Source organism: Suricata suricatta, chromosome 2, assembly GCF_006229205.1.
Source record: "Suricata suricatta isolate VVHF042 chromosome 2, meerkat_22Aug2017_6uvM2_HiC, whole genome shotgun sequence".
Lineage (NCBI taxonomy): Eukaryota > Metazoa > Chordata > Mammalia > Carnivora > Herpestidae > Suricata > Suricata suricatta.
Genome location: NC_043701.1, coordinates 80,647,617 through 80,664,544, shown reverse-complemented (window position 1 = coordinate 80,664,544; position 16,928 = coordinate 80,647,617).

Sequence of the window (16,928 nt, the reverse complement as noted above, 5' to 3'; positions counted from 1 at the left end):
TATATTTGTTACAATAAACTAATATTGATATATTATTATTATCTAAAGTCTATATATTATTCAGATTTGTGCCCCAGCCCTGAAATCAGACACTTCTCTAAGGAGCCCTAAATGTAGATTATATGTATGTATGCACTTGTCAAAATTCATCAATTGCTGGCTTAAGTTTTTGTGCAACTAACTGTATATACATTTTGCCTCAAATCAAATCTGTGAACAAAGTTCTTATTAGTAGGCTTACTTTCCTCAGTGGAATGAGTTAACAATTCTGAAATTAACTTCCATGTATTCTAGTCTTGTGCAAATGGGTAAAAGTATTGAGAATAGTGGAATCCAGATTTCTCACTATTCAGGAACAGTGAAAGAGGGATAGTAGTATAGAAAGAGGAGAACCATATGTGACCTGTGGTACTGAATTAAAAATGAAACTGTAGTTTTTGAGATATATATATATATATATAGAAACACATATATTGCAATAAATACAGACATAATATGTGGATTAAAAATTAAGATATTTCCCAGTTCTCTGCTGAAAGGAACTAGAGGAACATTAGTAGCAATGATCAGAGAACTACCATGCAGATCCCAGTATCAAAATGCCATTCTTGACCAAAAACAGTCAGCTTACCCTGGGAAAATGGAAGTAAGTGTTCCATGAATCATGGAGATATGTCAGAATAAAGAGGAGCCTACGTGGAAACATGGACTGCAATTCCTGGCCCAGAGGGAATTGTTCTTTCTCTGAGCAGAGAAAAGAACAGCCAGGGACATTGGTTGGGAATGACTCCATAAGGAGCAGAGTCCCCAATAAATACTGGCTCTTTGGCACTTTCAGCAGGCTCATTCACAATGACATTTAGGTAACAAATTAAAAAACAAAACAAAACACCATTACAAGTCAAGAACCAGAGACCACAGGAGAAAAAAATCCCAGTATACACGCAAAAAGGGTTAGAATAATTCAAGACAAAGAGAACGATAAGCAACAGAGAATTTCCTTCACAAATGTATAAAAGCAGGTCTGAACTCCTCTTTCTTTTTATATACCTGGGACAAAAATCTAGGAAGAAATTACATTGCCTTTGCACACTTTGGAAATGCATTGATGAACTCAAAAATAATCCTGTCAACATTTAAAAATGAAAGCATGGAGTGTATAAAGATCTACAAACTCTTATAAGTGAGAGTAAAATGGTTCTCGAAAATCCAAACTTTGTGATGGATGATACAGACTCACCGCTTAAACATGAAAATAGGTTATATTTTGTAAAAATGTATACTTTTGAAATTATGTTAAAATAACATTTTACCAAGACAGTTTTTACAAGTATTGGTTAAAGAAAAGAGAGAGAAATATAATAACCACTACATACCCTCATAAAAATAATAGAAGGTAAACACAGATAAATAAATTTAAGAATGAGGAAGTATATAAACACATAATCCAGAGGATACTAAAAGGTGAAAAGAAAATAATAGCACAACACGAATACATTTGAAAATAATTGTCCAGAAATTATGGAGAAAAATGGAATACTAAGGAGTAACAAAAAAATTATGCTGTTGTAGAATACTAAATAGAATGAGAAATATTTGTGATATATACACCTAAAATATAGAACTGTTTGCAAACAGATTGACTCTCACATTACAAAAATATATATAGAATTAGAATAATATATTTAAAAATCTGATAACAGAAATTATCTATATATAAATTGATTATGGTATTTTCTTTTGGGGGGGGCCTTTTTGCATTTTCCAAATGTTAGGCAATATTGTGTGCTACTTTCATAAGAACTACTCTCAGAAGACCCTCAAAAAATTTATGAAATATATACAGAAACACACATGAGGAGAACATGTGCAATGGCTCTGGAAACTAAGGATTAGAATTTATCATATATCAGAATTTTGGAAGGATTTACACTAATTACATGCAGATGTTAAGGTTTAAACTAGTCTAATCATAGCCAATGAATGCTTGACCTTGCAGTCCTCTAACAGGAGGAGGGTCAACAACACGGAAATTGGCTGGCCACCATCTTCTCATTGCAGATACTTTCTGAGGGAGGAAATTCTCCCTGTACCCAGCCTCTCATTAGCTCATTCTTTCTACATTCGTTTAGAATATCTACAAGAACTTGAGAATTATCAGAGTAGATGTTTAGCCTCCATGGGTCTGCTTTGTAACAAGCTCTCTCAAAGACCAGGAATCCCAGCATCAGAAAAAGCAGAGAGAGTGACATCAAGACAGGGACAGAGGTCACTCCTGACTTTGCTCCCTGTCACAAGAACAACTAACAACTACTCAAAAAGAAGACACCACTGAGAGAATCCTAGAACATGGGGGTGAGGCTGAAGCACCCCCTTGCGTCAGAGAGACCAAGACAGTCTGCATTAGAAGCATAAGAAAAATGACTACGCACTGACTGCATTGTCCCTCCCCAAGGCCAAAGCAGTACTATGTGGAGAGGTCTCCCCTAAGCCTCCAGTTCCTCTAATAGGAAAAGAGAACCCAGAAGAGAAACCAGCCTCCCAGCATTGTGAGATATTTTGGGAGGCCCCCACTCTGCTCTTGCACCATGGGATCGCAGGAGAACTGGCAGGGTGCAGGGTGCAACCACAGGGAATCTGACAGTGACAAAAAAGGCGAGAAGGGCTTGCAACAACCGGCACATGTATCTTGACCACATTCAATACTGCAGTGCCCATGTAGCAACCTTAACCAGTGGTTTTGGTCATCCGCGGAGCCAATTCAGGAGTGTACTCTGACCAGAGAACTTGTCTGGGTGCAGATCTACCTGACTCAGGTCCTCAAAGGAGTTTTACTGCCCCTAGAACCCAGTTGGACACACTCTGGGAAGGAGGTAAATCATAGCTCCACCCTCCGTGGAGAGTGTCTTCCGGCTCCATCTGACCAGAAGGGCTGGTGACAACTCCTGGAAGCTGTACAGCCCGGTGATGCTCAGGCCAATGGTGATGAGCAGAACGGATTCCCCCCAGAGCAAAGCCCCCAATACCAGGTGTGGAATATTTCTGTGCTGTCCAAAGGCTTGGTATTAATTCGTTGCTTAAGACTGAAAATCGCTCCCAGAACCTCCCAAGCCAGTTTGAGTAGCCTGGAGCAGCCCTTTTCCCTCCCACCTAGGTGAGGAGCTAAGTCACAGCCTCATCCACCGTGAAGAGTGTCTTCCAGCCCCGTCTGACAGGGACGGCTGGCAATCACTCCCAGATGCTGTGTGGCCCAGAGGCACTCAAGCCCAGAAGGGGGTGGGCACAGCCACTAGTTTGTAGAACAAAGCCAGTGGCCTTCTTTGGTTAGGGAGGGCAGGTTGGCTTCAGTTAAGACAACAAACAAAGAGCTTTACTGTTTTTAGAGCTACTTCTCCCACTGCACCCAAGCAGGGATCTAATTCATAGCCCCACTCATTACTGAATACAGCCTTTAGCCTGTCTGACCGAGGAACGGAACCAGAGCCTAGGGGAAGCTGCATAGCCCACTCAATAGTCGTCCTTCAACAGAGAGCACAACTTGTGCCTCACTGTCTGTAGAGCAAAACCAGCGGCCTTACCTGACCAGAGAATTTAGTGCACACTCTGGCCTGATTTGGGTTCCTAAATAACAATCTATACGAATACAGAAAGTATATTTAAAGCAATAATGCCTGAAAATGTCTCAAACCTGGGAGGAGAAATAGACATCCAGATCAACATGGCCCAAAGAATTCCAAACATGTTGACCATGAATAGGGCTACACTGACACATATTATAATTGTCAAAAGCCAAGAACAAAAAATGAATTATAATAGCGGCAAAAGAAAAGTTATATATAAGGGAATCCCCATAAGACCATGAGCAGATTTCTCAACAGAAACCTTTTAGGCCAGGAGAAGATGGGATGATGTATTCAAAATATTGAAAGAAAATAACTGTCAACCAAGAATTCAACAGTTGGAGAAACTTCTTCAGAAATGTGAGGGATAAAGACTTAGACAAAGAACAGCTGAAGGGGTTTATTAACATTAGACCTGCCTTATAAAAAATGCTAAAAGGAGTTCTTGGAGTGTAAGTAAAACAACATTAATTAACATGGGAAAAGCATAAAAAGGTAGTAGAAACCTCACTAATAATGGTGAATATATAGCCATTGTTAAATTCTGCAGTATGTTAATAGTAGTGCATAATTCATTGACAACTGTATTTTGAAAGTTCAAAAGAAATGATAGAGAAAAAGGTCATTATATAATGATACGGGGGTTAATGCTTCAATAAGATATAATGATTATAAATATTTATATGCCCAACATTGAAGCACCTAAATATATAAAGTAAGAACTAACAGAGCTAAAACAGAGCTAAACAGGAAAACAGCTAAAACAAGAAATAATACAAGTAATCCAATAATAGTTAAGGACTTTAACACCCCCCCCACAATAATGGATAGATCATCCAGACAGAAAATCAATAAGGAAACACTGTAGATAACACTATAACACTATAGATCAGGGATGCCTAAATGGCTCAGTCAGTGAAGCATCTGACTCTTGATTTCAGGTGAGATCATGGTCTCAATGTTTATGGATTCAAGCCTCACATTGGGTTCTGCACGACAGTGTAGAGCCTGTTTGAGATTCTCTCTCTTTCCCTCTCTCTCTCTCTGCCCCTCCCCTTCTCTCACTCCTGAGCATCTATTCTCTCTCTTTCAAAATAAATAAATAAGCTTAAAAAAAAAAGAAGGAATAACACTATAGACTAAAGGGGCAAAGACATAGATAAAACATTCTATCCAACAGTAGCGGTACACACCTCTTCTCAAGCACATATGGAACATTTTCTAGGATAGAGCATATAGCAGGCCACAAAACTAGTCTAAGCGAATTCAAGAAGATTGATATCATATCAAGTCATTATCCCAGTTGTGAGATCAATAAATACTAGAGATGGAATGTAAAACATGACGACTATTACTAACACTGGTGTGTGACATGTAGCGAAGTTCTGAAGATCGTAAATCCTAGGAATTCTCATCATAATGAGAAAATAGTTTTTCTTTTTTTCTTTTTTTCTTTCTTTTTATTTTATTGTAAAAATAGGAGAAGATGGATGTTGGTGGAATCCATAGTGATAATCATTTTACAGTATCTGTAAATCCGGAAACAAGAAATAATGAAAATAAGGAGATGGAGAAAGATCCATTAGGCAAAGATAAATTAAAAAATCAGCCAATGACATTTTTAATATCAGATATGGTAAAATTAAAAAGTATTTAACAAAAGTAATATTTGTAATGATAAAAAATACAATAAAAATTGATGTCACTAATATATATTTACCAAATAGCTAAGTATACAGAGATTTTGAGCAGAACAATCACCAACATATGTATATGTATACTGTATTTTGTACCTAACAATCTCTATCACTACATATATTTTTTTATTTCATTACAGTCATAGAAACATTGTAAAAAATTATCTGAAGTTGGGCAGATAAATTACTTGGAAAAACTTTAAATGAAGAGAGTAAGTAAGTAATGAGTAATGAGTATTACTCTCTTCGTTTTACTCATTTTCACTAAAATGTGAAAAAACTAAAATCAATAACAAAAAACAATATAAACTTAGTTGCTTTGTAACTAAAAACACTCTTTAACACACCAAGAAGAACTATGAATTTTAAAATAAAGTGTAAGATCATTAGGAGATTAATCGAAAACATAATGTCCCAGATAAAAACCTAAAAGAACACATCTAAAATTCTACTTGAATAAATGCTTCAAGTATAAGTTCCTGGTATTCATTTTGGTAAACTGAGAAAAGAACAAGAGTAACTAATGTAACAACCAAGAGTCAGCAAACTGCAGCCAATGGACCAAATCTGGCTTGCTGCCTATTTTGTAAATAGCTTCATTGGAACGTAGCCACATTTATTTCTGTGCGTATCGCCTATGAATGATTTGCAGAACAGTGCCAGAAATGAGTAGTTGAAACGGAGGCCGTAAGGACCAATACTAAACTATCCACTACCTAGATCCTAAAATAGAAATAGCAAGAGAATTACAGTTTTAAAAAACTGGGGGCGCCTGGGTGGCTCAGTCGGTTAAGCCTCTGATTTCGGCTCAGGTCAGATCTCACATTCGTGGGTTCGAGCCCCGCGTCAGGCTCTGTGCTGACAGCTAGCTCAGAGCCTGGAGCCTGCTTCCAGTTCTGTGTCTCCCCTCTCTGCTCCTCCCCCTCTCATGCTCTGTCTCTCTCTGTATCAAAAATAAATAAAACATTAAAAAAAACTGATGTAAAGCAAATAAATCAATTAATGAGGTAGCCAGTACCCAGAAGAGTCATGCTTAGACAGATTAGTCAGGGAAGGCTAGTCTGAGCAGATCTAGAAGTCTGTAGGATAAGACTACGTCCGACATGTGAAGAACTAGGCAGTGTGCATTCCTAGCAGAGATAACAATGTGTTAGAAAGACTAATGATCTCAGGAAGTAGAAGGTGGGCTAAGGGGACGGAACAGTAGTAAGCGAGGGCCAAGGTAAACCAGACCTGCAGAGCAGGAGAAGTCTGGATTCTACTCAGCAGTAGAATTTACAATAGAAAGACAATTATAGTTAGGTACTCTGTCAATGTAATATTTATAATTGTAAAAAGAAAAAATATGTAATGATATTTAATTGATAGTTTTTATTTTAATTTGGTAAAATTCACCATACTTTCCTGATTACAACTCTAACCAAAAAGGAATGGAAAGCAATTTCTTAAAGATAGAGTCTTTATCAGAAACCAGCAACAACAGATATTACACAAAATAGAAAAATACTGAAGCTATTGCCATTAAATCAGAAAAAAGGCAGGAATATCTGCTATCAGCACTATTCAAATTTTTCCTAAAGATTCTAGTTACTGCAAGAAATACAAAACATGAGTACCACTACTGAAAGACAAGAATTATTATTATTTATAGTTATTATCAATGTAGGCCTAGAAAATTCAGGAAATTCAACTTTGAATCATTTTTTTAATGTTTTTATTTATTTTTGAGAGACAGAGAGAGACAGCATGATCAGGGGAGGGTCAGAGAGAAAGGGAGATACGGAATCTGAAGCAGGCTCCAGGCTCTGAATTAGCTGTCAGCACAGAGCCCGATGTGGGGCTCAAACTCAAAAACCATGAGATCATGACTTAAGCCGAAGCCGGACGCTTAACTGACTGAGCCACCCAGGCGCCTCAGGAAACTCAGATTTGAAAACTATTATAGCTAGTCTGAAAATTTAATAAATGGCTAACAATAAGCCTATATAAATCAAGATTTCTCATATTAAAAATTCACAGATAGAAATTAATTAATTTAAGAAAAAAGTCTTGAATCCATATCAGTGAAAAATTATATGATATATAGGAATATGTTTAACAAGAAAAATAAGATTTTGTGAACAAAGGGGCACCTAGGTAGCTCAGTCAGTTAAGCATCCGACTTCAGCTCAGGTCATGATCTCGTGATCTCTGAGTTCAAGCCCCACATCAGGCTCTGTGCTGACAGCTCAGAGCCTGGAGCCTGCTTCGGATTCTGTGCCTCCTCTTCTCTCTGCCCTCCCCTGCTCATGCTCTATATCTTTCTGTTTCTCAATAATAAATAAATGTTAAAAAAATTTTAAGGATTTTGTGAAAAGAAATTTTGAGAAAATGGAATCATAAAACAAATCTGATTAAATTGAAAGACATTGTTTTCCAGGATGAGAGGATTTCATGTCTAGTCATCCCAGAATAATATATACATTGATTGTAATTCCAACTAGAATCCCAAAGATATTTAACTTTAGCCCTCAATAAAATCGTTCTCATGTTAATGTAAAAGAATAAACACATGAAACTTTCCAAGAAGTTTGTGAAAAAGTGTAGCATTGCAGAAGTTGTGCTACTAGATGTGAAAACTTTTCTTGAGGCTGCTTGATGAAAATGGTAGGATACTGGTATAGAAATAGACAAATAGATCAAGAGAGTCTACAAATGTATCCATGTATATATTGAATCCTAAAGAGAAATTGTGGAGAGTGGGGGAGAGAAATGTAGCATTAAAAGTTAGTGAGAGAAAGAATATATTATTTAATAATTATGTCTGTGTAACTGGTTAAACATTTAAAAGAGAAACGTTTTAGGTACCTCAATCTCTCACACAGAAAATGTAAGTTATAGATGAAATTAGAAGAATAATATAACAGAATAATGTATGATCTTGAGGTGGAGAAAGTACTATTAAGCAATACAGGAAACCCAGGATATAAACAAACAAAAAGGACATTTTTGCTAACATAAAAATGAAATTATCTGTCAATAAGACACATAAACAAAGTCACAAACATGCAGATCATGCACACATGGATGACACAAACATGCAAATGTGAAAAATATTAGAAAAATTAGAAAATGAGCAAAACTCTACAGGCAGTTAGAAGAAGAAATCAAAGTGACTACTAACAATATAAAAAGTTGCTTAATCTGAGAGTTTATTGAATTTCTTGGATGAATAGATTTGTGTCTTTCTTAAGTTGGAAAAATTGCAGCATTTTTTTCTTGAAATACTGAATATTTTTTTTTAAATGTCTTAATTATTTTTGAGACAGAGAGACAGCACGAGCTGGGGAGGGTCAGAGAGAGAGGGAGACACAGAATCTGAAGCAGGCTCCAGGCTCTGAGCTAGCTGACAGCACAGAGCCCGATGTGGGGCTTGAACCCACAAACTGTGAGATCGTGACCTGAGCTGAAGTCGGATGCTTAACTGACTGAGCCACCCAGGTGCCCTTTGAATATTTTTCAATATTCCTCTTGCCTCTCCTCCCCTCTCCTGAGATATTCACTATGTGTTTGTTGATGTACTTGATGGTGTTACACAGTTCACTTAGACTCTGTTCATTGTTCTTCATCCTTTTTTTCTTTCTGATCCTCAGACTGAATAATTTCATTTGACTTACCTTTAAATCCTTTCATTCTTTCTTTTTTCTCTGCTCAAATCTGCTATCGAATCCCTCCAGTGAATTTTTCATTTCAGTTATTGTATTTTTCAGCTTCAAATATTCCACTTGGTCCCTTTCTTTTTAATGATTTCTCTTTGTTGATATTCTCAATTTGTTGAAATATCATTTTCCTAGTTTCCTTTATTTCTTTGCTCGTTGACTACCTGTTAAGACCATTTATTGAAGTCTTTGTCAACTTAAGTATAATGTTTGTGGTTTTTCAGGGACAGTTCTTATCCATTTTGGTTTTTCTTTTTGGGAAAGAGCCATACTCTTTTCTTTCTTTGTATGCCTCATAATCTTTTATTGAAAACTGGACATTTAAAAAAATGTTTATTTATTTATTTTGAGAGAGACAGAGAGAGAGAGTCAGAGAGGAGCAGAGAGAGAGAGATGGAGAGACTCCCAACCAGGTTCCACACTGTTAGTGCAGAACTTGATGTGGGGCTTGAAGGCACGAACCATGAGATCATGGCCTGAGCTGATACCAAGAGTCAGATGCTTAACCAGCTGAGCCACCCAGGCGCCCCAAAGACTGGACATTTTGAGTATTACAATGCAAGAACTCCGGAAATTAAATAAACCTCGTTTCAGTTTTGCTCTTTTTGTTTGTTTTAGGTTGTTGGTGGTGGTATTTGTGATTTTTCTGAACTATTTTTGGTTTTTTTAAATGTTTTATTTTTATTTTCGAGCGAGAGAGAGACAGAGTGAGAGTGGGGCAGGGCTGGCTGGTGTTCAATGAGTATAATTTTGACATTTCTGTAATATCACGTGATTAGAAATTATGTTCCCTATTTTTCCTACTAGCAACCCTCTTAATAAACCAGCTAGTGAAGATGACTGAATAGCCATTGGATATTTACTACTCAGGATCCCTATCTATGGTTACAGAGTTAATTTTCAGAGGTGACTTGGAAAGTGGGATGGCCATAAACTGTTTTCAATAAAGAGAGACAGGCAAGCATGGATAAGTTAGCTTGACTCCAAGGACCACACTGAATTTGAGACCTTCATCATTTTTGGATAAATTCATAGTCACATGCAGCTTTGGGTACATATAAATGATTATATATCTACATATATTAGGGTAAGGTAAAATGCCTTTTTTACTCAGATGTGTTGACTCTGGTGTTGGAGATAAGTAGCATAATCTTTATAATGGCTCTGGTTATAATTGATGTGGCTCAGAAATTTTTGCTGCAAGAAACCAAAATTTTTCAAATGAGTAAATTCCGAATGAAGGATGTGAAATGAACAAGGATAACCCAAGTGAAAACAGACAGGGGTTATTTACTCAGTTTTCTCTATCAAGGCAGTCAACCTCCATTGCTTGCATTTGGCAAAGACTCAAAGGCAGACAGGGTAGTATAAAAGCTTTATGGTAGAAAAAAGGGCTAACTAGAAATAGGGCATCTCACGTGACTGGTTTGGGGGAGATTATTTAACTTTCTCTAGTTCATCCTGAGTTGGAACTGAGGGCAAAAATTAGGAAGCTGGCAGTCATTGACTCAATTCTGATCTTTCTGGGCTGATTGCAGCAGGGGTTGTGGGTCAGAGTTGGATTACATTTCTGTTTGATATTTGGTCTCCCAGTCTTCCTTCCCACCAATCTTTGGTAATTTTCTCACTTGTGAGAATTTGGCCAGTTCACAGATGGCTAAAGATCTAGATCTTCACCAATTGGGGATTGTTCAGTCACCTCTATAGCCAACTGTACTGAAAGACCGTCTTCAATTCATAAAGAGATGTTATAAGCTCAGAAAGGTTTGGCACCAAATGTCTGCAATATCCAATTAAACTTAGGAATCCCCTCAATCATCTTCTTACAATGGGTATAAGATACTTTTGGGTCATCTTTAGTCTATTAGGAGAGAGTGTTTTTCCCTTTTAATTAGGTTATACCCTAAATAATGAGGAATATTTTAGTAAAACCGTAATATCTTTTGAAACTTCATGTCTCTTTTTTGCTATGGCTTAGAGCAAGTAATTTTATCTACAGGCTTCCTCGTTCTCTGAACAAACCATGACATCATCTACATTTTGTAACAGAACTAAATCACAAGGGAAATTTAGATCTTTGAAATGTTGATCGAGGACCTGTTCCTATAGTTTTATGTTTTCTCTGTTTCTATAATTCAATTACGATCCAATCAAATTTTATTGGAAATGTTTCAGACATGGCTTTTAGAAGACTTTAACCTCATTTTTGAGGCATTTTCTCACTCTCTGATTTACTGTCAAAAGAGAGATTTTGTAGGTTTCATTCTGAGTTGACCCAACCAACGTTTGTCATCCAGAATTTAGTGTCTGAGGTTCTGATCAGCAGGTGCATGTACATGTAAGCCAGGTAACCCTGGGGTTTATACTTCTGAAAGAAATCTAAATTCATCTACAAATTGCTGTTGGTTTTGTCTGGGTTTAGGGAAATCCTGGACCAAAGGAAGAAGAGGAAAGAGTCCATGGACGCTTCTCCACAGAGAAGAAAGAGCAGAGGATGAGAGCAAGGGGGAGAGTTGGCTATAAAGAGGCAGCCAGAGGACAAAGGGAGAGAGGGTTTACTAGGGAAATGAGCCCAGTTTGATTACGCTTAAATTTGTTAAATTGCTCCTTGTCTTTGGCCAATGACCCTTTTAGTAAATCTTTTATTCAGAATTTCATTTAGGTCTCTCTATTCCCATCAGAACTTGCTGCTCATTAGACCTGAGAAATCTTATTCCCTCTCTTTTCTCATACACCTCTCAAGAGAACGGTTTTGCTCCCATCAAATGTTGCCAGGCAGAGCCATTGAAGACCCAATGATGCCATTTTGGAAAATAGGTGCAAGAGGGAGGACTGCAATGAGGAAAACATAAGAAGACATTGTTCCTGGGAGGAAAAGGTTTCGGCTTAAAGGATCCTTGAGAGCTGGCAGTGGTCAACAGAAACATGATGCTCGTGAACTTAATATTTCAGGCCTCTAACCTGAAGGTTGGCCTTCAACAGTAGAGCCACTAATTTGCACCCCCAAACTCCCTACCAGCAGGATAAAACCAGAGGAAACACTCTTTTTGGATCAAAGGCAAGCTTTCAAGACCAAAAGTCAAGACAAGAGGGAAACTTTGTTTTTTGGTGACCCTCTGCAGAGTTTGTCCAAATGGACACCTGTCCAAGAAGAACAGGAAATTCATGACTCTGCGAGGTCAGCTGGAGCACCAGGCTTCTAGGGCCTGAGCCTGTGTTTTCACCTGTGATTTTCCTTCTTAAAACAAACAACACTTCCAGGCAGCAGAAGCACAAAACACAGCAAAGGGGATGAAAATAGGTGATCTGATTACACCAAGAATGCCAAACAGATGGAAACTAATAACAAAGTCTATCTATCAAACGGAGGATGAACAGCCAGGGAACTCATTGCAAAGACAATAGAGTTCAGACCTGGTTCTGACTTGCCACGTGGGCCGGTATTCTGCAGGTCAAGGGCAGCAAGGCATCAGGGGCCTCCATGGGTAATGCAAGTGGTCAAAGCCCTGGTCTGTAGCAACAGGTGGGGTTGATCATATTGTATCTAGGTAGGGCTCCCAGTGAAACTGTGGAAATAAGTGAATACCACACAAATAAGCACTTACAATTTTTTTCTTTTATGTTTATTTATTTATTTATTTATTTTTGAGAGACAGAAAGAGACAGCATGAGCAGGGGAGGGGCAGAGAGAGAGGGAGACACAGAATCTGAAGCAAACTTCAGGCTCTGAGCTAGCTGTCAGCACAGAGCCTGATGCGGAGCTTGAATCCATGAACTGTGAGATCGTGACCTGAGCCTAAGCTGGACACTCACCCGACTGACCCACCCAGGCGCCCCTAAACAAGCATTTTAAAAGATGATTCAGAGCTTGCTGTGGCTGGGGATGAGCCGGTGGGTTAGCCACCATGACTTGACTTTGGCAGAGACTCTAAGACAAGGAAGCTTAACTGAAAAAATAAAAAATAACAAATAAGTAAAAAGATGGGGTAGGCTTCAGCTATGCTCCGATTTGAGGCTGTTGGCCGAGGGAAGCCAGAGGGGCTAGCTAGACACAGGGCACCCGACGTGATTGATTTGGCAGATGTACCTGGCTTTCTCTGGCTGGTCCTGAGCTGGGAGCTAGGGCAATTATTAGAGGAAGCTGTCAGTCATTAAGTCTTGATCATTTGGGCCTGATTGCTGCAGAGGTTGTGGGCAGAGTCATACTGTCATACATGGTCTGACATTGCCCGCTTGTCTTTCCACTCTCTCAAGGAGGGCAGCGGAGTTTTTTTAATCTGAAAAATCTTCACTGAACTGATACTCGGATAGGGATTGTGGTTAGTAAGAGGTATAATTTGGGACGGATTTCTCTAGTCCCTGATTGACATGTTCCATTGGACCATTGGTCTGAGGATTTCTTTGGAGGCACTTCATTTTTATAGCGTACTTCTGGTTCTCATTTCCTTTCCTCTTATCCTGCTGTGTGACCTGGTGCCCTGAGGCTGACATATGGCTACAGCATGTTACCCTGGCCTTGCCCGCCCAGAAGTGTTCCATATCCCACAAAGGCTGTTAGAAACTCTTTGAAGTCCAAGGCTTTCCCTTTTGTTATTCTTTTAAATTGTCAATAATACGAACACAGTCATCTACACACAGAGGGTAATCAATAAGTGATTCAGCGTCATTTAAAAATGTGCCTCCGATTCACCAAAGCCCACAGCTCAGAGAGAAAACTGGCTCATTAAAATGGTATCACACCAGGTCATCCTTATTATCTTCCCCCCAAATTATTAAATGTACATGTTACTGAGCAGGGTGCTTTGCAGATTACTTAAAAAGCAAAGAAAATCCATTTTTGATTGTGAGAAAATCTTTGAGAATCGGAGACGTAGTCAGTTTCAAACTGCTTTTGCACCTGAGCTGAATCATAAGTTACTCTGTCCCGGGGAGGAAGAGAGAATTAGGTTGTTCATTATCAAGGCTCCTGGTAGTCTTGGCCCCACAGGTTCAGGCTGACCCTAGAACTCACAAATTGCCTGCTGGTGAGGCAGTTAATGAATAAAGAACTGAGTAAAGGGTCTGAGGTTAAAAATTACCAAGAAGGGTTCGATATAGTTCAAATAGGAAGACAAATACTCCACATCTACATTTTTAGCCATGGTTCTCTGCAATCATTAAATGGGGTTCTATTTCTGTTCTATAGGATACCTCCTGACTTGCTTACACTTTGTCAGTGGTAGTTAAATACTTGTTAACTTGCAACCCAGTTCTCTTCTTTACAGTAAATATCATTACTGGTATGAAAGTGAAGTTTGGTTGTTTTTTTTTTTTTAAGTGAGTCTTTGATGCCCTCAATAACAGTTTTTATGTGGGGGAATAGACCACTTAGAGGTTTACTTAGGTATCTTTTTAAATGACCATTTTATTTACTTGCTTCTTTCTTAAGCTTTTAATTTATCTCATACCCTAAATTCTTTTTAGAGGCTTAGCAAATTTTTACAATTGCTTTTAAGGGGGATTTTAGAACCTTATTAAATTCCCTTAAATATCTCAACTTTTTAATTTCCTTTTATGTTTAACATTTTATGTTAAAATTTTCAATTTTCTTTTCAGTAATATAATTGCCTAACTTCAACAGTCTTCCTCCTGACTTAACTCTGATAGTCTCATAAACTAGACTTATAAATAAATGCAGTAAGTTATCTTAAATTTTTCAAGAAAGCACACAAATTTAATAAGAATTTAATTTAATATCACTACACAGAAACACTTTGGAAAATGAAATTACAAGGCTAATAAGCAAACATTGTAATAAAATATAGTAGCAAATACGCAAGATTCCTTAATACAAAATATTAACGCCATGGATTTTATTTTCTTAAGATTTTTATCTAAACTCCTTATTATTTCTGGGTGAAAAGATGCATCATCACTAAAGAGGTACTTACCTCGTACCAAAAAATTGTTGGAAATAAATGACCTCTGAATAAGGTGAAGTTCTAGAATGATTCTTTCTCCCCCTCTTTCATTCTTTTTCTATTGCAGTGAAAAAAAAAAACACATAACATAAAATTTACCATCTTTACCATTTTGAAGTGTACATTACAGAAATGTGAAGTATTTTCATATTGTCATGCAGCCAATCTCCACAACTTTTTGATTTTGAAAAAGTTGAAACTCTGTATCCATTATATAATTCCCCATTTCTCCCCTCCACCAACTGCCGATGGCCATCCTACTTTCTCTGGCAATGGATTTGACTGCTTTGGATACCTCACGTGAGCGGCTTTGTACACTTACAGTGTTTCTCTTTGTGTGACTGGCTTATTTCACTTAGTATAAAGTCCTCGAGGCTCATCCATATGTGAAAATCGCCTTCCTTTCTTAGGCAGAATTCTTAATGACAACAGTGACAAACTAAGTCATAGTTATAATCATTATACCTTTAAAGAACGATGGAGTGGAGTTTCACAGAGTTCATGTTCATGAATTTAAGTCACAAATAAGTAACAGACTTCCTAATATAGACATAAGCTGCTGATTTTCTCCTGAGTTAAGATTTTTTCACTAGGATGCCTCTTGGCTTGTAATGCCCTGAACTTTCTCTCTCAGAACAATATTTTAAGCTGGTGTTTAAGCTGGTGGGGGAGAGCATATTTATGTCCCCAAAACTCAATGCAATATGTTTTTAATCAAAATGATCAGAGGAAAAAGCCTTGGGTTGAGATCCAAACACAATTGACAGAATGACAGGGTCCATGTAGAAGCCTTGACAAGCATAATATCATGCCAATAAAAGGGATGTGATTCTTAGGATATTTATAGTGTAAAGAGAGACATAATGGCATTGCTGCATATGATACAACATTTAGTTATCATAGTTTCACATCCTAGTAACAGAGTCTGTTTCTCATATGCATTGGTTTCCAGTATCTAAAAAAATTGATTGGAAGATTGAGTTGACGGTTAACATATTCAAAAATTTCAATTTAAAATAATAGGGCATGGGTCTCTATTAACAATCATGTGCTTAGGTGCTGGTTGTCAGGAATGGTTTACTGACATTAGTCAGGTAATGCTTAAACTTTTCTTCTAGAAGTGTGCCGCCGCACTAAGCCTGTTGCCCCTTGCTTCTTCATATCAGGTGGATTTTTGCTTCTTCGTCTTCTAGGATATTTAAATATCTTTCTGTCCACTTTCATAAGTCTTTAACTTGACCATATCTTGCATTCTTCTCATGGTTTATCTTCTAGGACCATAACGTTTATAAATATTAGAGGATATTTATAAAATAAATTTTAAAAGCCAGGGATTCCCATGGCATTGTCTGGTTTCCACACTTTTGACTTTAAAAAAAATTCATATATTTAAATTCAAGTTAGTTAACATACAATGTAGTATTGGTTTTAGGAATAGAACCCAGTGAGTCACCACTTATATTTAACACCCAGTGCTCCTTGTGGGGAAGAGCACTGGGTGTTATACGGAAACTAACTTGGTAATAAACTATTTAATTAATTAAAAAAAAAACCCCACACCCAGTGCTTATTCCAGTGAGTGTCTTCCTTAATGCCCATCACCCATTTAGCCCATTCCCCTTCCCACCTCCCCTCCAGAAACCCTCAGTTTGTTCTCTGTATTTAAGAGTCTCTTATGTTTTGTCTCCCTCTCTGTTTTTTATCTTATTTTTCCTTCCCTTTCCCTATGTTCATCTGTTGTGTTTCTTAAATTCTACATATGAGTGAATTCATATGATATTTGTCTTCCTCTAACTTATTTTGCTTAGCATAATACCCTCTAGTTCCATCCACATTGTTGCAAATGGTAAGATTTCATTCTTATTCATTGTCTTGTGTACTTCTGACTTTTAAGTTGTTTCTACGGACACTTGTACATGTGTACGATCATTTTCTTTATAGATCTATATTGCT